General features: G+C 45.6%; 1 protein-coding gene across 1 annotated transcript in view; it reads left to right on the top strand.

Moving 5' to 3' along the window:
• Positions 1-14,691, top strand: part of DNAJC5 (DnaJ heat shock protein family (Hsp40) member C5) — a 109,182-nt gene that overhangs the window by 82,604 nt on the left and 11,887 nt on the right. The gene's annotated exons all lie outside the window — the stretch shown is intronic.

Here is a 14,691-nt window from a genome sequence, read left to right as displayed (position 1 = left end):
GTACAAAGGCAACAATTAATCCTCCTGCTCAAGAGGCTTCTTTAGTGGAGGATATAGAGGTAATAACGGCAAAGGTAGGGGCAAAGGTTACACACCACGCAATTCCCCCTCCCCTAACATGCAGTGACTTGCCTACACTTCCCCCTCGATTATTTAACACCTGCCGGGGACGTCTTCTGCAATTCCTCCCCATTTGGCAATCAATAACCACATACAAATGGGTGTTATGAATTATCCAACATGGTTATTGCCTGGAGCTTACCAACAATCCTCCAAACATTCCACCCCATTCTCACAAAATTTCACCAGAACATTTACACCTGCTCAAACAGGAATTCCAGTCTCTCATGTTAAAAGGAGCCATAGAGCCTGTACCCTTACAATATCAAGGGTCAGGCGTGTACTCCCTGTATTGTCCAATTCTCAAAAAGGACGGCTCCTTGAGACCTATTCTGGACCACAGAGAACTAATTCACTACATACTGTCAAAGCATTTCTACATGGTCAATCAATCAATCAGTGACACTTGTAAAGCGCGCTACATACCCGTAGGGTCTCAAGGCGCTTGGGGGGGGGGGGGTGCCGCTACTGCTCGAACAGCCAGGTCTTCAGCTTCTTCCTGAAGGAGAGGTGGTCTTGGGTCAGGCGCAGGTCGGACGGGAGGGAGTTCCAGGTCTTGGCGGCCAGGTAGGAGAAGGACCTTCCTCCTGTAGTCGCTCTTCGGATGCGGGGGACGGCGGCGAGGGCGTGGTTGGCTGATCGGAGGTGGCGTTTGGGAGCGTAGAAGTTGACTCGGCTGTTGAGGTAGCTCGGGCCTTGGTCGTGTAGGGCTTTGTGTGCGTGGGTGAGGAGGCGGAAGGTGATTCTCTTGTTGATGGGGAGCCAGTGAAGGTCTCTCAGATGTCCGGAGATGTGGCTGGATCGTGGGATGTCGAGGATGAGTCTGGCTGAGGCGTTTTGGATCCGCTGGAGTCTCTTCTGGAGCTTGGCGGTGGTCCCGGCGTAGAGGGCGTTGCCGTAGTCCAGTCGGCTGGTGACGAGGGCCTGGGTGACGGTCTTCCTGGTCTCTGTGGGGATCCACCAGAAGATCTTCCGTAGCATGCGTAGGATGTTGAAGCACGCCGAGGAGACGCTGTTGACTTGCCTGGTCATGGAGAGGGAGGAGTCCAGGATGAAGCCCAGGTTTCGTGCATGGTCTGTCGGTTTGGGTGCGGTGCCCAGGGCGGGAGGCCACCAGGAGTCGTCCCAGGCGGAGGGTGAGGAGCCCAGGATGAGGACCTCCGTCTTGTCCGAGTTCAGTTTCAGGCGGCTGGTCGTCATCCACTCGGCTACCTCTTTCATCCCTTCGTGCAGGTTGGCTCTGGCGGCGGCGGGGTCGTTGGTCAGGGAGAGGATCAGCTGGGTGTCGTCGGCGTAGGAGATGATGCTGAGGTGGTGTTTGCGTACGATGGCCGCGAGGGGGCTCATGTAGACGTTGAAGAGGGTGGCACTTCAACAAGTGCTCCCACTTCAACAAGTGCTCCCACTTCAACAAGTGCTCCCACTTCAACAAGTGCTCCCACTTCAACAAGTGCTCCCACTTCAACAAGTGCTCCCACTTCTACAAGTGCTCCCACTTCTACAAGTGCTCCCACTTCTACAAGTGCTCCCACTTCTACAGCAGGGCAACTTTATGTCTACTCTAGACTTAAAGGACACATATTTCCACATTCTAATTCATCCTGCTCATTGCATATACCTCAGACTCATGATAGTGGGTCATCATTACCAATTCAAAGTACTACAGTTTGGAGTCACCACTGCTCCCAGGATATTTACCATATGCCTGGCAATAGTCTCAGCTCATCTGAGAAGACAGCACATCCATGTCTTCCATTACCTGGACGGCTGGCTCATCAAAGCCAGCACTTACCAAAAGTGTCTCCAACACACTCAAGCCACAATTCAGTTATTACACCAACTAGGGTTTACAGTGAATGTGTTGAAGTCTCATCTACAGCCTTCCAACACACAAACCTATCTGGGAGCCACCATAGACACTCAAATAGCTCTAGCCTCTCCCAATGCTGACCGAATTCTCAATATTCGGTCCCTTCTCACTCATTTTCAGCCCAACCAATCATTACCAGCTAGAGTATTCATGCAACTGATAGGAATGATGACATCTTGCATCTTAATTGTTCCCCACGCAAGACTTCACATGCGTCCCCTTCAAGAATGCTTAGCAAGTCTGTGGAACCAGTCGCAGGGTCAGTTGACCGATCTAGTGTTGATAGATGGCCATGTCCATCGCTCTCTGCAGTGGTAGAACCCACAAAATGTACCCAAAGGCGGCCTTTCATTGACCCTGTTCCACATACGTGCTAACAGCAGATGCATCGCTCACTGGTTGGGGTGCTCACCTACACAATCCAAGGTTTGTGAAGTCTAAAGTACAAGAGTCTCCATATAAACCACCTAGAGCTACTAGCAGTATTTCTAGCGCTTGGAGCTTTTCAAATTAATCTCATAGGCAAAGCTGTCCTAGTCTGCACAGGCAACATGACAGCTATGTATTATATACAGAAACAGGGGGGGCACACTATCTCCAACTGTCACGCCTAGAACAAGCCTTTTGGAAATGTGCTATACACCACAAGATTTATCTCCTGGCAAAACATCTTCCAGGAGTTAACAATCCGATTGCAGAACTTCTCAGCAGACAGAGATAGCAAATCGATGAGTGGGAACTTCATTTCCAAATTCTCCTCTCCTACTTTCAGGAATGGGGATTTCCTCAAATAGACCTGTTTGCTATTGTATTTGCCTACACTTTTCCGCCTCTCCCACTCATTCCTTTGGTAGTTCGGAAGCTCTGACAAACATCCCTCAAACTGATTCTCATAGCTCCCACATGGGCACTCCAACCTTGGTTCACCACTCTGCTGGAGCTCTCAGTAGTTCCACACCAAAAGCTGCATCTCAACTCCAGTCTCCTCACTCAGAGTCATGGAGAAATCAGACATCCAAATCCCAAAGAACTCAACCTGGCGATTTGGCTTTTGAAGTCATAGAGTTTGATTATTTACAATTACCACCAGACTGTATGAATATCCTAAAAGAGGCTAGAAAACCTACTACTAGGGCATGTTATGCAGCAAAATGGAAACGGTTTTTATCTATTGCAACAATAACAATATCAATCCTCTTGATGCTTCTGTGCAAAATATCATCTGTTATCTGTTACATTTACAGCAATCTGTACTAGCCTATACATCCATTCGCTTACATCTAGCAACAGTAGCTGCATACTTACAAAACAGAAAACACGGATTTCTATTCAGAGTACCAGTGATAAAAGCCTTTATGGAAGGATTAAAAAGAGTGATACCACCAAGAGTGCCACCTGCACCAGTATGGCACTTACAAATAGTCCTTATAAGGCTAATGGGTCCATCATTTGAACCAATGCACAGGTGTCAATTACAATTCCTTGTGTAGAAGGTTGCTTTTCTTATCGCAATCACTTCACTAAGGAGAGTTGGTGAACTCCAGACATTAACTATACAAGAGCCTTTCTTTCAGCGTCACAGAGTGGTTCTTCGAACCAATCCTAAATTTCTTCCTAAAGTAGTTTCTGCTTTTCATATCAATCAATCAATTGAGTTACCTGTTTTCTTTCCTCAACCTGATTCTGTAGCAGAACGAGCTCTACACACACTTGATGTTAGAATAGCTCTACTATATTATGTGGAAAGAACAAAAGAATTTCGTAAAACAAAGCCGCTTTTTGTTGCTTTTTCACCACCACACAAAGGCAATCCCATATCTAAATCCGGCATTGCAAGATGGATTGTGAAATGTATCCAGACATGTTACGTGAAAGCAAGAAGAACTTTGATAATAACCCCTAAAGCGCATTCACCTCACAAAATAGGGGCTACTATGGCCTTCTTAGGGAATATTGCCCTAGCTGATATCTGGAAGGTGGCAACATGGTCTACACTGTACACATTCACCAGACACTATTGTATAGATGTGTTAGCGAGGCAACAAGCTAATGTAGGCCAGGCAGTACTCAAAACACTTTTAGGGGTGCCGCTCGGAGACGAGTTTGGACTGTTTGACCATTTGAACCCTGCTGGGAAGTTGCCGTAAGAGAGGAGAAGCTGCGCTTGGGGAAATCCTGCAGACCTCGAGGACGGGACTGCGAGGCCCACCAGGCTGTGCGCAGGAACACCTTGCACACCTGCCGCCTCTTCCCGTGACTCCTCCCCTCTGGCAGCGCCTTGATAACGCCTCGCGGCCCCCGCTTCGCGGGAGCCGCTCGGAGACGAGTTTGGACTGTTTGACCATTTGAACCCTGCTGGGAAGTTGCCGTAAGAGAGGAGAAGCTGCGCTTGGGGAAATCCTGCTGACCTCGAGGACGGGACTGCGAGGCCCACCAGGCTGTGCGCAGGAACACCTTGCACACCTGCCGCCTCTTCCCGTGACTCCTCCCCTCTGGCAGCGCCTTGATAACGCCTCGCGGCCCCCGCTTCGCGGGAGCCGCTCGGAGACGAGTTTGGACTGTTTGACCATTTGAACCCTGCTGGGAAGTTGCCGTAAGAGAGGAGAAGCTGCGCTTGGGGAAATCCTGCTGACCTCGAGGACGGGACTGCGAGGCCCACCAGGCTGTGCGCAGGAACACCTTGCACACCTGCCGCCTCTTCCCGTGACTCCTCCCCTCTGGCAGCGCCTTGATAACGCCTCGCGGCCCCCGCTTCGCGGGAGCCGCTCGGAGACGAGTTTGGTCTGTTTGACCATTTGAACCCTGCTGGGAAGTTGCCGTAAGAGAGGAGAAGCTGCGCTTGGGGAAATCCTGCTGACCTCGAGGACGGGACTGCGAGGCCCACCAGGCTGTGCGCAGGAACACCTTGCACACCTGCCGCCTCTTCCCGTGACTCCTCCCCTCTGGCAGCGCCTTGATAACGCCTCGCGGCCCCCGCTTCGCAGGAGCCGCTCGGAGACGAGTTTGGACTGTTTGACCATTTGAACCCTGCTGGGAAGTTGCCGTAAGAGAGGAGAAGCTGCGCTTGGGGAAATCCTGCTGACCTCGAGGACGGGACTGCGAGGCCCACCAGGCTGTGCGCAGGAACACCTTGCACACCTGCCGCCTCTTCCCGTGACTCCTCCCCTCTGGCAGCGCCTTGATAACGCCTCGCGGCCCCCGCTTCGCGGGAGCCGCTCTGAGACGAGTTTGGACTGTTTGACCATTTGAACCCTGCTGGGAAGTTGCCGTAAGAGAGGAGAAGCTGCGCTTGGGGAAATCCTGCTGACCTCGAGGACGGGACTGCGAGGCCCACCAGGCTGTGCGCAGGAACACCTTGCACACCTGCCGCCTCTTCCCGTGACTCCTCCCCTCTGGCAGCGCCTTGATAACGCCTCGCGGCCCCCGGTTCGCGGGAGCCGCTCGGAGACGAGTTTGGTCTGTTTGACCATTTGAACCCTGCTGGGAAGTTGCCGTAAGAGAGGAGAAGCTGCGCTTGGGGAAATCCTGCTGACCTCGAGGACGGGACTGCGAGGCCCACCAGGCTGTGCGCAGGAACACCTTGCACACCTGCCGCCTCTTCCCGTGACTCCTCCCCTTTAACCAGCCTCCCGTATATGACCTGGTGCTGCAACGCGTGAGCGGGACGCGTGTGCGGGACATATCCGGGACAAAGCCCGGACTAAGGGCGGACCCTCTGAGACCCTCAGAGAACCGAGGTGACCGGACTGGGCTCTGCCCCTTGGTATTCTATCCTTTGCTCGTTATCGTTATAGGCTCTTTTGGATAACTCTTGGACTGTTATTTGTATTCATATGATATCGCCAGTTTGGAGTTGATTATGTCTGACAAACAGGGGGGTATGTTAAACAAAACCCTAGACGACTATTTTACAAAATCCACTCCTGAAATTCCTAAGGAAATGGCTTTGGCGGAGCGACGAGCTGAACGCCGTCGTTCCGTGGAAAGCATGAAGGGTAGGGCACTGTCACCATTACCTTTACCTGCTACTCATATTAATGAGTCTACCCAGAAAGCCAATGAAATTGTACATATACTGGATAGCCAGCCTCTGGAAGCGAGTGATATCACGCCCATATTAACTACCTCCCCTAACCCGGATTTGAATGCCCCCCCCCCCCCCAGCATCCCATACGAGTACTCCTAGTTTAACGAAGGCATCTGCCCCTATGTTTACCAAAACAACGCGAAATAGGGCAAAAAAAATTATGCCTGCTCCTAGAACATATGGCCCACCCCCAAATAAAAAACGGCGGAAAAGGGGGGACTCACAATTACCAAAAGTGAGCCACTCCGACTTTGGGAAAAAGACGAAGATTATTGTTAAAAACCCCAACAATCCACTAGTAGTCACAGAAGGAACTAACATTATATCATCATCCTTACCTAATATGTCTACAAACAAAGAGGTTAGTTCAGATACTACTATGGTTGATAATGTGTCCCAAGCAATCCAAGGCCTTGTCACATTAGATACTCTAGAGAGTTTAATTAAAAATTACTCGGCGTCAATTTTGGAGAGGCTGATCGAAGTGGAACTTAGATTATGTAAAATTGAGCAGGCATTGGGAAGCAATGAAGTTGCCACCACTGTGGCTCCAAGTAATGTACTGCACAATACTACATTACCACCTCAACCCATCATTGCTGTCCCAGTCCCTGTCCCAATTTCCACTCCGACTACGAATCCTTCCACTCCAAAGCACACGGGGAACAAAATGATCGCACAATCTAACCCACCACCCAAACAGTTACAAAAAAAACCAGATCAGATAACGGGTACTTTAGTTAGTAAATCTTCTAATAGCATGGCAAACACACTCCAGGAGAGACCAACAAGGGAGGCGGGGGGCTCTAAGTATACCTGGGGGAGACCCAAACGGACCCCCTTACCCGAACTCCCGCCAGAGGCAGTGCCTTTTGTGGTAGTTCTAACAGGAGTCCCTGTGTTGGAATCGAACAAGCGGGAGGGTTTTGCCCAATTGAAGAATAAGATTATGCATTGGCTAAGTCTATTCAGGCCAATTGCAAATCATATTAGTGGCGAAATTGTTCACGTTCGCCGTCTTCAATGGCTGGGGGGTAGACCCAAAGACATCGAGGGTGATGTGGTGGTAGTGAACTTTAGGGATCCTAATGCTGTCCAATTTATATTAAATTGGCCGCCAGGTAATACTAACAACTGCATAATCCCTAGACCACTGACATATTTCTACCCAAGGTCAGTGGTGTTTCCATCTCAGCACCAACCACCCCAGCATATAACATCACAACCTTACCCAACTAGCTATCTTCCAACCACACAGTGTTGGGAACACTCAACATGCACCGTACCCGTTAAACTTACAGAATGTTAAGAACCCACAATATTTGCCATATTCGGTCCCAGTCCCTGATTCCCATGGATGGAACTATGTGCCTGCTAGACCTTATAACGTCAACAACAGAAGAATGGATCATTTAAAACCATTCACACCTCTAGAGACCTCAAATAGATTTGACATATTTAGTGGCCTAGATGATTGTGATTGATGTTATCGGACATGGGGGGGTGAGGAAAGTGGAATAAGAACCCCCAGTGCTGTGGGTATTGCTAATGAAGCCGAAGTGTTGGTGAATTCTGGGCCCTTACCTTTGGTTGATTTAGCAACTAGGGATATAACTACCCCAGGTGAGAGTCAAATACATCCAAATGTGCTGGTAGCACCTCAGAATAAATTGAGGAGTACGATAACATCTGAGGAAGTTTCTTTGGTAGTACAACTTGAGGCTCTACCTAGATGTAGGGAGACACAAAAGGTAGTTCCTGAAATGACAGCAGCAACAAGGGAGCCAATAAAATTGGTTTCCTGGAACATAGCCGGAGTCTCAAAAAATTTGAGGGACCCAGAATGGGCTAGTTACATTGAATCCTCTGACTTCTGTATGTTACAGGAAACCTGGGCAGTTGATACACCACATAGATTAGGGTACAAGACTTATGGAATTGGTGCGACTCCATCCAGAAGTGGAAGGGCCTCGGGTGGATTACTAATCTGGGTGAAAGTACACATAAGGGCACGTATTGAGGTGGTGGATACAAATTCCCTAGATATACTAGCATTAAAAATTACTGTATGCGAAGGGAAAAATGTATTCTTAATAAATATCTATAATAGGCCATCACCCAAAACAAGTGAATCACTGATATTATCCAAATTAGATTGTTTTCTAAGCAAATTAGATGGTAGGGAGGACTTTATTATCCTGGCTGGCGACTTAAATTGTAATTATGAGCCAGTCATGGGTCTTAGTGACATTTTTGAAGAGGAAGACCAGGCTAATAAAATTCCCACCATGGATAATGTTAAATTAGTCAAATGTTCAACCTTGGCACTCCAAATGATTAAAATATGTACAGAGCACTGTCTTAGGGCCTGCAATGGACGGTTACCGTCTGATTGCTTGAAGAAACCCACCTTTTGCAGGAGAAACTGCCAAAGTAATATAGACTTTGTGATTGCCTCTATACCAACTTGGCCCTATCTTCTTGATCTTGAGGTAACGGAGAGGCTAGAGAGTGACCACTTTCCTCTAGATCTTAAAATGGAAGCCACATTGCTAGAGGATATAGCTTCCCCTCTATTAGCAGATGAAAATAATGGTGACAACACTGAGATCCATATTAGCAATAATAGGCGATCACTCAAATGGCCATTTATATTGGACCATGGCGATATCCTTGTAGAAATATATACACTATTTGCAGGTACCTTTGGACCATACCTAGTCTCAACATCAGATGAGGAAAATAAATCTCATTTTAGGACATTACACCAAACATTTTTTGATGATCTAAAACTTTTAGTTACCAAAATGCCTAAGAAGAATCAACAAAAGAAACAGAATTTATCTCACGGCAAACCCTGGTATGACAGAACCTGCAGAGAGTCCAAAAGGGCACTCCTATTAGCGATTAAATCTAAGGCACCACTAGATATCAAAACAGCTAGGAACAATGATAAGTCTGTACAAAAGGCTTCAAAAATAGCTTGGGAAGAAGAAAAGTGGGCTGATATGCTGCTGGCCGCCAAATCACGTGATAACGTAGCATTTTGGAGGCTAGTAGCCAATGGAAATCATGTAGGGAGAGTGGTTAAGGACGTCTATTTGGACGAACAAACCTGGATTAACCACTTTACTAACCTTTACAAAAAATATGATGATCCCCACATAGACACGAATCCCCCAAGCTACGAACTTCCAAATGACTATCTGGACTTTACATTGGGTGAAACCGAGTTGGCAATAAGCCAAATAAAATCTGGCAAAGCCCCAGGTCTAGACAAGATCCCGGGCGACTTATATAAGCACGACTTAAAAGTATGGGTACCATACATTAACTATCTGTGCAATAAGTTATCCCGTACTCTAGACTTCCCAGAAAGTTGGAAGGGAGCCGAAATTGTTTTAATTTTTAAAAAAGGAGACAGGATGGACCCCTCTAACTATCGACCAATCAGTTTAATGGATATACTCCAGAAAATTTTTGCACGACATATCTTATTTCGTGTCAATGATTGGCTGGAGGAAAATACAATTCTAACTAGATACTAAGCTGGATTTAGATCCAAAGTTAGCACAATAGACCAGATCTTTAGACTCTGCTGCCTTTATTGGAAATATGTAAAGATCAAAAGGGGTCATTTATATGTTGCCTTTGTTGATTTAAGGGCAGCATTTGATTTAGTGCCTCGCAATTTCCTATGGAAAACGTTGAGTGCAGTAGGGCTGCCTAATAATTTACTAGTTCAGATTAAAGAGCTACATGAAGGAAATTTCGCGAGAATTCGATGGGGCCCAAATGGTGAACTGACCCCAAAAATTCCCATCGAGCGTGGTGTTCGCCAAGGCTGCGTACTGGCCCCCACGCTCTTTTCTATTTTCGTGAATGACATTGCCTCATATCTAGAGGGATGTAAAAACGATTCCCCTAAACTGAACGGTGAAAAGGTAACATCCCTATTATTTGCTGACGACACCATCTTGATTTCCCAAACTAAAAGAGGTCTCCAGGCACTATTGAATTCCTTTAGTGATTATTGCAGTAAGAAGGGACTGGAGATCAATGGGAAAAAGACAAAATGTATGGCCCTAAATCCAACCAAACCAGACAAAGGCTGTCAAATGTTAAAAGGAGCTAAATTAGAATCGGTGCCCCACTTTTCATACTTAGGGGTGACATTAGACTCCAATTTTACTTGGAAAGCCCAAATGGAAAAAAGTAAGTTAACATTTTCTCAGAATGTAAAACCTATCCTTAGGAAACAAAGCCTGAGCACTAGCAAAGCCGTGTCCCCGGCGATTGAACTTTTCAAATTTAAAGTACAACCAGCAGTGCTATATGGTGCAGAAATTTGGGGCCTTGGATCCAAGGGCACTTTTAGTGTCCTGGACAACAATTTTATGAGAAGTTTGGCAAGGGTCCCGAGAGGTACTCCTTTAGTGCCCCTCCAATTTGACCTAAACATCAAAAGGACTGACCACCACATCATATTACGCCCATTGCTGCTGTGGGTCAGACTATGGCGGGTACCTGAATTACAAGACTACAGGGACGGGCTAATTGAAGTTATGGAGCTTGACAGCTTAAAAGCTATTCCGTGGTTAACACATGTTAAAACTTGGTTTATTAAAATAGGTCTGAAACACTTTTGGGAGAATCTGGATCAACTACCATCCAACTCGAAATTAATTCTAAAAAGGGCCTTCTGGACCTTCATTGTTAACATGATCACAAGTGCTCCAACTGGTGGGACCTTAGTAACAAAATTCCTCACCTTTAAGGACGTTCCATTGTTCGAAACTTTTATGGATGAAATAGAGCCCCCTCTTGCCAAATCTTTATTTTTAAAATTTAGATATGGAAATCTCTTAATAAAGTCAACTTTGGCACGTTGGGTAAGGGGGCCAAATTCTTCATCCTTAGTGATAGACGAACTATGTTCCATGTGCGATGGCCACCAGATAGAAAACGAGCAACATATCCTCTTTTTTTGCCCTGTGTACGCACAGGCCAGGAAAAGATGGATCAAACCAATCTGCCTATTGTTAGGCGTGAGATCATGTACACAGGCTTTGAGAATTTTTACAACTAACACAACTCAACCAATAATATTTAGTGTTAGCAGATTTTTACATTCTATTTTTTTCATAAGGAAACAACTGGGACTTCAATTGTAACTGGGGTCAACTCTAGAGATAGAATTGGTCCATTTTTAAGTAATTAGTGGGGGGTCCATTACTGATTTTTTTGCTGTTTGTGTATGATTGTCTCTATTATGAAATGAATCGTTTTAGCTAATGGTTTTAAAGTTCCATGCTGTACTGTTTCTATGTTCTTTTTTTAACTGTAATGTATATGCATTGTTTCTTTTATGGCCACAAAGCCGAAATAAAGAATTTTGAAATAAAACACTTTTTCAAACAACCGCAATGGCTACAGGTTAGCCACCCCTTTGGGAATATACTGCTGCATAGTCTATGCAAAGCATGTGATCTACAGCTCACATGACTAGAACGGATAATGTTACTTACCCAGTAAGCATATGGTATGTAGAGCTGTAGCTTCACATGCGCCTCCTTAGGTACCTGTAGTTGTTGCAGTTTCTTACTTTACATATATACGCATGGACATCTCTATTTTACACTTCCTTACTTCATTCTTACCCTCTGCGGGAAAACAATCTAACAATGGAGTCGATGCCCATGCACACTCGGAGTCACCTTACCTTGTGACTTGCAAAAACGTCTTCAAAGTAAAACAACTTGCAAACATCTGGACCCAACACTAGATGGCAGGAGTATGCAAAGCATGTGAATCTACAGCTCTACATGCCAAGAACAGATGCTTACTAAGTAACATTATCCTTTTCCTGTGATGCTTTTTAATACCGAACACGATTATTATTCCTATCTAAGTATACCTGCCTGCTATGAAATGCTTGTTATGTTCTTTAAAAACTCTGTTAGGGTAATTTATTCTCTTTCATATTTTGTTGCAAGTATATGGCCACCATCTTTATGCTGCACAGTGGTTTTCATTTCTTTTCATTTTTTTTGCATATGTTTGCAATAAAAATAATTTAAAAGTAAAGAGCCACCACCACACCAGTCCATCTGTTATTGAAAAGCACAGGTCTCCTCTCATGCGCTCATTTTTCGCATTGTCAGTGGTCTCTTGCTTCCCACAGGGCTCACTCTTCCTCCACCTTTGCCTTTCTTCTTTGTACCCATATGACAAAGGAGATTGCATTTTTAGATCCTTCTCTAAACACTGGTGATTTGTAATTCGTGGAGTGCAGTTTGTCAGTGAATTTCTCTTGTGGAGTGTTTAGAGTTCAAGGCTATCGTGCAGTCTCCATATTGGCTGCTCCCTATCACTTCCATTTAACTGTTGGTAACATCCCAGGTGGCCACTTCTGTCTCCGACACTCAATTTCCTTGGGCAGTGACGTGTTCGAATAAATTATCTCTGGATCAAGTTAATCTTGCCTTAATGGTGTTGATCTGTTATTTCACCCTAGATGTCCCGTAGGCCCTCTTTCATGGTCTGTGCATCATCAGCTTCTGTGTGGCTGTGTTGCACTACTACCCTGGTCTTTGTCTGTTCTGAACCTTGGATCCCCTGCTTGGGTGAAGCAGTTGCAAATGATCTGTTATTGTACAAAGGCACTTAGCTTTGTGGTTGCTTGCTTTCTCCAAGCAAGTGTGGCAGCATGGGTTCTACCCTCCACCACCCCATCCAGCTCCCTTGCCTGCGATGCTTCATGTCCCCCACCCATAAGTCTGCAGGTACCACATGGCCATTCTCACTCCCAACTATGTCTACCCCAGGAATTGGACAAAACTGCCAAGGCTCCTTCTCTGATAATGGATCCTTGTAATTTTTAATTTTATTTGATTCATCTAAAATGAATTTGCCCTCTGCAGCCTTGATGTTGTCTACATTTTTCCTTACCAGCACCGCCACAATGTTCTTCTAAAACTGATTGTTAATATTAGTGCATTGCACCACTGCTGATAACATCCTGTCAGAGGATAGAAATATGCCAAATTGTTCTCTTTCAAGTATTGTGTGGTGGCACTTATTACTAGCTATTTTGGAGAATTCCAGTCTGCAGGCATGGGAGCTAGAGAAGGATGCATCAACTTCTACCATCTGTAGCATATCATTTATTTTTTACTGGGAAATACCACGTTAACAAGTGAGGAGATTGATGTAATAATAAACTGTAAAAAGCGCAGAGGAGTATTGTACCATAGTCGCAGGTAAGTAACCTGTTCTTGTTTAGAATGCCTTTCCATTTCTCAGCTTATCTTTATACAACCCAGTGTGTATGCCAGTGGATCAGTTGAAATAATTAGTTCTAATTTCTCATAATCCAAAAAATAAGTTAAATCACCCATAATGTACAAGCATCTTAATTTGTAATGGAAATATTAATATTGGACATTGAGTCAGTGGCAGCTTAAAATTAGATTCTTCTTACTTCAAGTCTGAACAATGCAACAATTAATCAGCATCATCAACCCCAACAAGCACATCAGAGGACAGATGTTTGGGCATACCTCCCCTATAGACCTGTCACTAGTTAACAACTCCATGAAACAAGCCAGAACATTACAAGTTTCTTTGTCATCTCATCACAATACCCACGAAAGCTGTTTTTCTACTTATTTCTTATTCAAGGAGAAGTGATCACTGTCCTTGTTTTCCTTTAACCACTAATGTTCCCATAGCAATGTAGTAACAGGCAAATCCTCCACACCCACCAGCTTATTACCACAAATTAAACTCTTTTCCCCCTCAAATTCCATGCTCTATCGCTTGGGGATTTTAGTTCAATTGGAAAGTTTGCCTTTTCAAATGGCTATTTAATTTTATGTAATGACATGTACATGATTTCTTTTTTAAAATGTTTCCAAGTCCTCTTACTGTTTAACCACAAGTTGGTTTCTTTCTGGCATTTAAAGAACAATAACTTTGTGTTCGAGGCATGTGAGCTGCTGATCACATGCTTTGCATACTCCTGCCATCTAGTGTTGGGTCCGGATGTTTGCAAGTTGTTTTTCTTCAAAGAAGTCTTTCCAGTCACGCGGTAGGTGACTCCTCCTTTCGGTGATAGTGCGCATGGGCATCGATTCCATTGTTATTGTTTTATTCTGCCATCGTGTTCGGCCGTGAATTGCTGCGCTCCAGTTTCTTCGGTTTCCCTCGGTGCGCAAGACAATCGCCCTCAACAGTATTGTTTTCGATCGTGTTACTTAAAAATCCCTCTTTCGATCGGGTAACTTGTGGAAGGCCGTCGGACCTACCCGCATTGGTCCGCTCCGCAGCCGATGGAACAGACTCCATTTAATTTCTGCCCTCGGTGCCACGCGAAGTATCCGCGCACCAAATCTGCAACCTGTGCTTGTCACCGGAGCACTGAGAACAGGACTGCAATGCATGTAAGGCTTTCTGATTAAAAAAAAACGCTTTGCGACCGTCTGGCTCGATGTCGCGAAATGCAGAGCCAACACACAAGTTCCATTCCGGACCTCTTCGGAGAAGATTTAGAACAAGAGGCCAAAGACTACATGAAAGCTGAGGAGGAATAAGTCCCAATCTTCATTTCTGA

The sequence above is a fragment of the Lissotriton vulgaris genome, unplaced genomic scaffold, assembly GCF_964263255.1.
Source record: "Lissotriton vulgaris unplaced genomic scaffold, aLisVul1.2 SCAFFOLD_722, whole genome shotgun sequence".
NCBI classification, from domain to species: domain Eukaryota; kingdom Metazoa; phylum Chordata; class Amphibia; order Caudata; family Salamandridae; genus Lissotriton; species Lissotriton vulgaris.
The sequence above is the reverse complement of the archived record's forward strand: the minus strand, read 5'-3'. Positions and strand labels throughout refer to the sequence as shown.